Source organism: Montipora capricornis, chromosome 14, assembly GCF_036669925.1.
Source record: "Montipora capricornis isolate CH-2021 chromosome 14, ASM3666992v2, whole genome shotgun sequence".
Taxonomy (NCBI): domain Eukaryota; kingdom Metazoa; phylum Cnidaria; class Anthozoa; order Scleractinia; family Acroporidae; genus Montipora; species Montipora capricornis.
The window spans coordinates 4,285,853-4,293,352 of record NC_090896.1 but is presented as its reverse complement, the minus strand read 5'-3'; the positions used below and the strand labels follow the sequence as shown (position 1 = coordinate 4,293,352).

The 7,500-nt window shown below is 38.9% G+C and overlaps 1 protein-coding gene across 5 annotated transcripts in view; it reads right to left on the bottom strand.

Annotated features, from left to right (window-relative positions):
• LOC138032586 (somatostatin receptor type 2-like) overlaps positions 1-7,500 on the bottom strand; it is a 20,331-nt gene that overhangs the window by 6,572 nt on the left and 6,259 nt on the right. For 3 of the 5 annotated variants that reach the window (XM_068880293.1, XM_068880297.1, XM_068880294.1), the window contains exons 3-5: positions 3,899-3,969; positions 2,922-2,987; positions 926-1,052 (exon numbers count right to left, since the gene is read on the bottom strand). The gene's annotated coding sequence lies outside the window, so the exon portion shown is untranslated. The remainder of the gene's footprint in view (positions 1-925; positions 1,053-2,921; positions 2,988-3,898; positions 3,970-7,500) is intronic. The other 2 variants (XM_068880296.1, XM_068880295.1) reach the window with 1 other exon arrangement.

Genomic DNA, 7,500 nt, shown 5'->3' with positions numbered 1-7,500 from the left:
ACTTTTTTGATTGGTCGCTTGCATAACAATGGCAGTCCGACAGGAAGTCGGTAAGTAATTCGGAAACCCCAGAATTTGGAGGTAGACTCCGCAAAATCTAAAACTAGTTTCAGTGCTGTTTGTTTTTCTACCTTAGAAATATATAAAACTCACAAAAATAATAAAACGACGGGATTTGCATTATGTCTTATACCGTACGGCAATTTTCCCACGCTGCTAAAAACTGATTACTGTTGTTGTTGAAAAAGTACCGCGGGAAAACACATCAGTCTGTTTGGGGAGAAATCCGCGGAAGAAGCTCTCGAACACTTTCAACCCGCCATTTCTACTGTTTACTGCTTTCTCTTTTCTGTTTCCGTTTAAAATCAAGCATGCGCAATAGGCCGGAAACCACGTTTTCTGGGAAAATGGAGTCCATTATACCAGAGTCTCTCCGGGCGCTCAACCACTGACCAAAAATGCCGAGGACTCTGGGTACGAGATTGGCCTGCTGGTTTCTTGTAGTTTCGGGTCCAGACTACTCGCGGTCCTGCATCCCAAAGTGATATTTTGGCTGCGTGAAGGACTAGGTTAAGAGAGGCAAAACCCCTTGGGTGGGGGAAGACTCATCCCCAAAGCCGGGAGGCACAAATCAAACACGAACGAGGGAACAAGAGAACCCTCGTTTATATTTGAATACCGAATCTATCCATGTGGCCATGGGCTAGTGGGCACCAACACAAAAGGGGGTTGACTTACTTCCGGTTAACAAAGGAAGTAAGAAGAAAAACGATCACGAAACGAGCGACAGGGGTTGGATATGAGATACTTATTTCCGGTTAACAATGCAAAATAAGTAAGACTTATTCCCGTTTACAACCGCCAGAAAGAAAATCAGGTGATAAATTGAATGTTGACCTAAACTAGAATTGCTATGTTTGGCTACCTGAATTAAATGTCCACCAAAACTATGTAACGTGGAGGTCACAGAGTCCTTCCTCTGCGCTTCTTTCCTTGTTTGAATGTTTTGCTGTTCTATCCTTCTTATGCTCACTAACTTGTTGAAGACAAATCTGCAGTGAAAACAAAAATATTGGTGCCAACAGTTAAATGAAAAAAATTCTGGTTTCAAATGTAGGCGATCTGAGTAAGAGAATACTTCACAAAGTGTCACAGGCTTGCTCTACTTCCCAACTTCAACATCACTCGTTTAAAAGAACGCAGACAATTGACCAATTTCGATATATTAAAATCCAGTCCGAAACGAAAAACATCACCGCGACGCTCTGGGAAATAAATAAAAGGTTTTGTATGAGTTTATTCTCCACAGCCTCAAAATGATGCCTTTTGTTTTGGACTGAATTTTAATATATCGAAATTGGTCTATTGACATCACAAAATGTCCACTATAAACTCCAGTACCGAAGTAACGATAAACAGCTGAGCTGGTCTTTGTAATCAAAACAAAACTGTATGTCATTTGATTCCTTAGCTAACATATTTACAATTGTATAAACTGAGTGAATACCAGTAGGTACCCTGAGTTAAAACCCACATGGGTGGGGTTTAATTAATGGCGACTATTGGTTACACCTGAAGATTTTGATTGAAATGTTTTGCTACTCGAGGCACCTGAGTAAAACTGTTTTCGAAAGGGAAGCATTTATAAAACGATCATCACAAAAACTAGTAAATTAATTCAAAATGAAAGGAAACTGCTCAATTCACTTTAGTTACGCTTGCCACTGTGCACCCTTCCTCTCCTTTACTCTACATAATGTATCTGGACAAGACAGGGTTCAGCATCCTACTTCCATTTCTGCTGTGAAATGTGACAAAGACACCCACTAAAGTTTGCAAAACTGTCTCCTTGTTGCTTTCAACACTACTCACGTTATAACTCTTCGTGTATAATGCTACCATTGATTATTTCTTACCGGTAAGTAATTTCCATGCTTGACAACAATTACAGAAGGAAAAGCACTGGCACAGTTGCCAAATGAAACACTAACTTACTACACGTCACAACGATTTTGCAAAAATATTTGTACTCATGCACAATGTGTACGTTTTGTTTGTCCGATTAGTCATAGTTTTGTTTTTTTTCTTTTTCAAGTAGGATTTCCTTCACTTTGATGCAATAGCGCTATTCAAATACTAAACATACACAGCAGAGGTCAAGAAGGAATATTGTTTAAGCTAATGGCCTTCACCGAATAATGTGATTGATAAATTTGTTTTGTGTTTGGTTGAATAAGATTAAATTCAAATGGATTTGTCTAGGTAGTAAAATCCAAGAGGAACCTACAAAAAAGGGTTGCTCATCAAATTTAAAATTCAAGCTCCAGTCTCTGGGAAAACACCATTGCCATGCCTAAGATGTAACAAATCATGCAAAAAAGCAAAAAAAAAAACCTTCAATGAAGGACTTGTCAGAAATTAGCAGGGGGCTGCAGATTTTCAGTAGGGCAGCATTCAAAAATTTCAATAGCTTACTGTATCTTGCTTAAATGGCAGGAAATATTTTATTTGGTTTGTATTCATGTTATAACATATTTAAGGCATCCCTTTATGATCACAATGGCTTAATTTCTTGTGACCCTCCCTTTTTTCCACTCTCTATTTTTTTCATGGCCCTCCCTTTTAAAGGGCTCAAAAAACTGTGACCCACCCCTCCCCCCCCCCTACCCCCCAGATTTCCACCTCCAATCCTGCTAATTTCTGTCAAGTGCTTAAGTGTCCTTGAGTGGCAACTAAAATCCTGCAATTTAAAATTACCACCATTAAAGAACAAGTGTTCTCATCTTTGCAAAATATAATTCTAGAAAGAGATAGGGTCACCTTCCTTCCTCCTGATTGTTCACTGAAGGATATATTTTGGTGAATTATCAATTGAAGAGACAGCTACGTCTTAAGTGGTTACATGCTGAGATGCTTCTTACCTTAGCATAAAGCCTGCTTGCCCTTTTAACTACCTGCAGCTACAGCTTCCATGTTACCATACTTCCCTTTGGAAACAATGTAAAATGAATACAATTATAAACCAAAATACAAAAAAATACGGGTTTCAAAATTTAAGTCTGGGATACATTAAATATGGGCTTGGAAAATATATCCAAATAATCATAGAAACATCAACATCAAGGAGTAACAGAGATTAGACATTGGTCACAGGGAACTACATTTCTAATACAAGATGAAGACATAACAATCTACATGGCAGATGCACTCTCCTGGACCCAGTCAACTTCTCATGAAAATAAGAACACAATAGAAGATGAAGACATAACAATCTACATGGCGTTCTAGATGCTTTGCCAGTATCGGATATCAAATTAACAGACATCAGAGATGCCCAAGATAAAGACTCTTGGCCGGGTTTAAGTCATCACATGCAAGACATGGTGGAGAACTACTGTAACAATATTTTGTGCTAGTAACAGTGTGAAAAGACTGGAAACACTCATTCCAACTTCATTCCCCGAGTGCCAGTGACAAGTGATTGCAACTGATTATTTCCAACTTGATCCCATCACTTATTTAAGGACGGTGCCTACTATTGTTATTGTGCATACGTTCTGAACATCTCGAGATACTCCGGTTTCCTATAGGCGATGCTTACCAATACAGTGATATTTTTGCGCGGTTTAAAGCTATCCGGAGAAAGTAGATCTTAGTAATTACTCTTGGTATCCAAAAAGAAAATTGGGGGTAACCATGCATTTTTGAGAGATAATTAAGCTTCAATTTGAGAAAGAACACCATACATTGCTTTGTATTTTAAAGCTCTTTACAAATATTATTCATCAATTATCTTCGAAAAATGCGTGGTTACCCTCAATTTTCTTTTTGGATTTCAATAGTTAACACTTGTTAAGATCTACATTTCCTGCATAATCACAAACCAGGGCAAAAATACCTTTGAATTTTTAGGCACTGTCCTTAATGGTAGGTGATTACCATAGTTTTCCTGCCCCTTGGAAGCAGCACCTAGGCAGAAGATGACCAAATGCTAAGAGGTTATTAGGGCACTCAAAGCAATCTTTGCTAGACATGGCATCCCAGATGAAGTCAGAAGCAACAATGATCCACATGAAATATGCCTCAGCAAAATTTAACAAATTTGCAAAGGACAGCTGGGGATTCAACCATACAACAAACGGTGAAGCTAAACGAGTTGTAAAAACTCCAATTGAAAGCAAATCCTCTACCATGTGGATACTCACCAGCGCAGTTACCCAGGTGATAGAAAACCAACAGATTTACTTTTCACATGAATTTAGTATCTGGCTGGCCTGATATTGAGAATTTGCATCAAAGAGAACGAGAGAGTAAGGCTATTCAATCAGTGACAAAGAACTGCCCCACTGAAGCCACTCAAGCTGGCACCCCATGTATGTTTGATCAAAGTAGAGGAAAACACACAAGTGGTTACCAGTCTGAGAACAGTCGCAGGTACAACAAAAACGCCAAGATCCTACATAGTGGAAAATGGACAGAGGTACAGATGAAACCATGCATTCATGCATTACAGCAATTCCAGGTAATGAGCCTCGGGTCCCTAAGGCCAGGGGACCAGTGTCCGCTAACAAGCCAGTCTTTACCTGTGAAGTCTCTCCCATCACCTTGCACCTTGTATTTCTTCAAGACCAAAGAGACCGATAAGACTCTCTCTTAAACTTAAAGAGAGTATTGGGCTTGCCTAACTTTATAGTCAACTTTAAACTTTTGGATCCAGTTGGTGTTAGATGTTTTGTCTCAAGCCCCTTGCAGGTTCATGTAGTTTGCCTCCTACCTGAGTTTGTTTCAATTTGTTAGCAATTAACTCTTAAAAAGAGAGATGTTGTGTTATTGAAGTTTGAACTTTATACATAATGACTGTAGTACATGGTAGCAGTTTTAATGAGCATGCACAGTAGCAAAGAAAGGAGGCTGATAAACATGATTGTCTGTTTGTGTCTTGTGATTGAGTAGATTTCGTTACAACTAGTAATGTTGTTGGCTTTCACAACACTTCAATTCCAAAAATGGAAAATGTGATTGGCTTACCACAACTACTCTGGGTGGGGATTGAACCCACGACCTTCGGGTTAGATCTCTGTTGCTCCACAGACTGAGCTACAAGATCAGACGGGAGCAGGTCGTGGGAATTAACATTGTAAGATGTCAATGTCACAGCAATGAAAATGTACCTGACCTAAATTGTAGCTCAGTCAGTAGAGCAGCGGTGGGTTCAATTCCCACCTTGATCAGAGCTTTTCTCTCTCTTTGTGTGGGCCCATTTCCATTAGTAGGGCTAATGCTCACATGGTTCATATTGGGTAAAAAACAAGCACTTCACGTTACCCTATAATACTCGAGTCTGTTGAAATATAAGTGCTGCACGGCTAACGTTTGTTTGTACGTATTCATTGCCATAACATTGAAATCTTAAATTCCCATGACCTGCTCCCGTCTGACCTTGTAGCTCAGCAAGTAGGAGTGGTAGAAGTGGGACTTAATAGATTATTTTTACTCTGTCTAACACTAGACGATTTTACTTGTCAATGAGGGCAGTCCAGGGTGGTTCTGGTGTCAAAAGGTTAACATCCACTCAAAAACTGGGTTAAATGTCCCCATTTAATTAACCCACTGACACCTAGGAGTGAGACTTAACAGATTTTACTCTGTCTAATGCCAGACCATTTTTACTCATCAGTGGGGGTGGCCCAGGGCAGTTCAGGTGTCAATGGGTTTAATTATATCAAAATTAATCATAAGCTGGTTTTTGAGGAGGGGAACCAGTGCCTGAAGAAGGTACTAGTGTTTCTAGGCCTTCATGTTCTTTTTCAGCTCTAGATGTTGAGAAACGTCTATTAAAAGGAATAATATTATGTTATCCTTTTATGAGGATGCCCAGGTTCTATCTCCTATCTTTATGTGACCGAAAGTCAAAGATGGCTCTCAAAGGGTTATGTTTTACAATGAAAAACCTATAAAGAAACTAAATGAGTCAGTAACCTACCATCATTTCAAAACAGTTACTTTAGAAACAGCTATCAGGTTTATGAGGCCAGGTTGTGACCTTAAAGATGCATCTTACAGTATTCTGTTCCAAATTATTATTGTTGAAGAACATCAGAAATACCGGTATTTGAAATAATTTTTCTTTGGAGAGATCAGTTGTATGCCTTCACCAGCCTACCCATGGGATTGTGTGGAAGTCCTAGAATTTTCACCAAAAATTGGAAGCCCATTTTTAGCTACAGGTGAATTCAGCTTGGGTGCACCTGCTCAGGCTACATTCATTTGATGATTCTCTTTATTTGGAAGATACATGTAGTTATCTGGAATGTGAAGAATCCACCTTACAAGCTGTGCAGCAGTTTGGCAATCTACAATCTTGGACGAAAGTGTTGGGAAGGTAGCATCAACACTGCTTCCTAGAGATACTTTGGAAGAGGTTCGCTGGTGGTCTGCTGATACAACGTACTGTATTTGGGATCTGGGGTGCTTCTGGCATGTGGTTTAAGTGTGAGTCATTCAATAAACACATAAATAAACACATTAAATAATAATAATAATAATAATAATAATAATTAAATGATAATTTAAAAATTTATATTGTGCAAATATCTATATGAATAAAATAGAATCAAATGTTAAATTACCCGGAGTTGTTAGCAGTTAAACTAGTCATGTCCTTGCTGCTTAGTGGAAAGAGTCATATTCATGTGAGAGTTACAAATTTAAGTATGATTGATAAATCACTTCTGTTGTGTCCTATATTACTTCTAAGGGGCCGGGATTTAGAACATTAGAATGCAACTCCATTATTAAAGAAATTCGGGAATGGGCTATCAGTAATGATATCTGGTTATCTGCAGCCTATATCCCAGGGTCCAGCAATGTTGTTGCTGATCAGTTGTCTTAAAATTTTAACTTCAACCTTGAATAGATGTTTCAGTTTCAGTATCTGAGAGTATAGTTTCCTCATTTTGGCAAGCCAGACATAGGGTAGATTTCTTCCCAGCAGACTTAATACTCATGTAGACTAGAGGAAGTATGTGGATGCTTTTCCTATGGAGTAGTTGCCAATTTTCTTTAATTTATGCTTTCGCCCCATTTTGCTTTATTTCTAGATGTGTGCAAAAGATCGTTTGCGATCTGACATCAAGAATCCTGGTGATGCCTCTGTGGACAACCCAGTTATATATTTCACCGCTGTACTAAGCCTACTAATCGACACTTCTTATGAAAGATTCAGCTCAGAATCTCATCCATCCAACTCTGGACGACCCCCATCCACTTCACCAACAGGTGCAACTGCTGGTATGCAAATTATCAGGCAATTCCTTCAGAACTCAAAAATTTTGCCAGACATTGTTGACGTCATCATGCTCTCTTGGAGAGACAGCATACAGAAGCAGTGCAATGTTTACACATCAAAAAGTGGTAACTGTTGCAGTTTTATAGTAAATTAAAGGGTCACAAGATCCACTGCATCCCTTTGTAAGAGTTGTACTTTGTTTTTTTGCATAC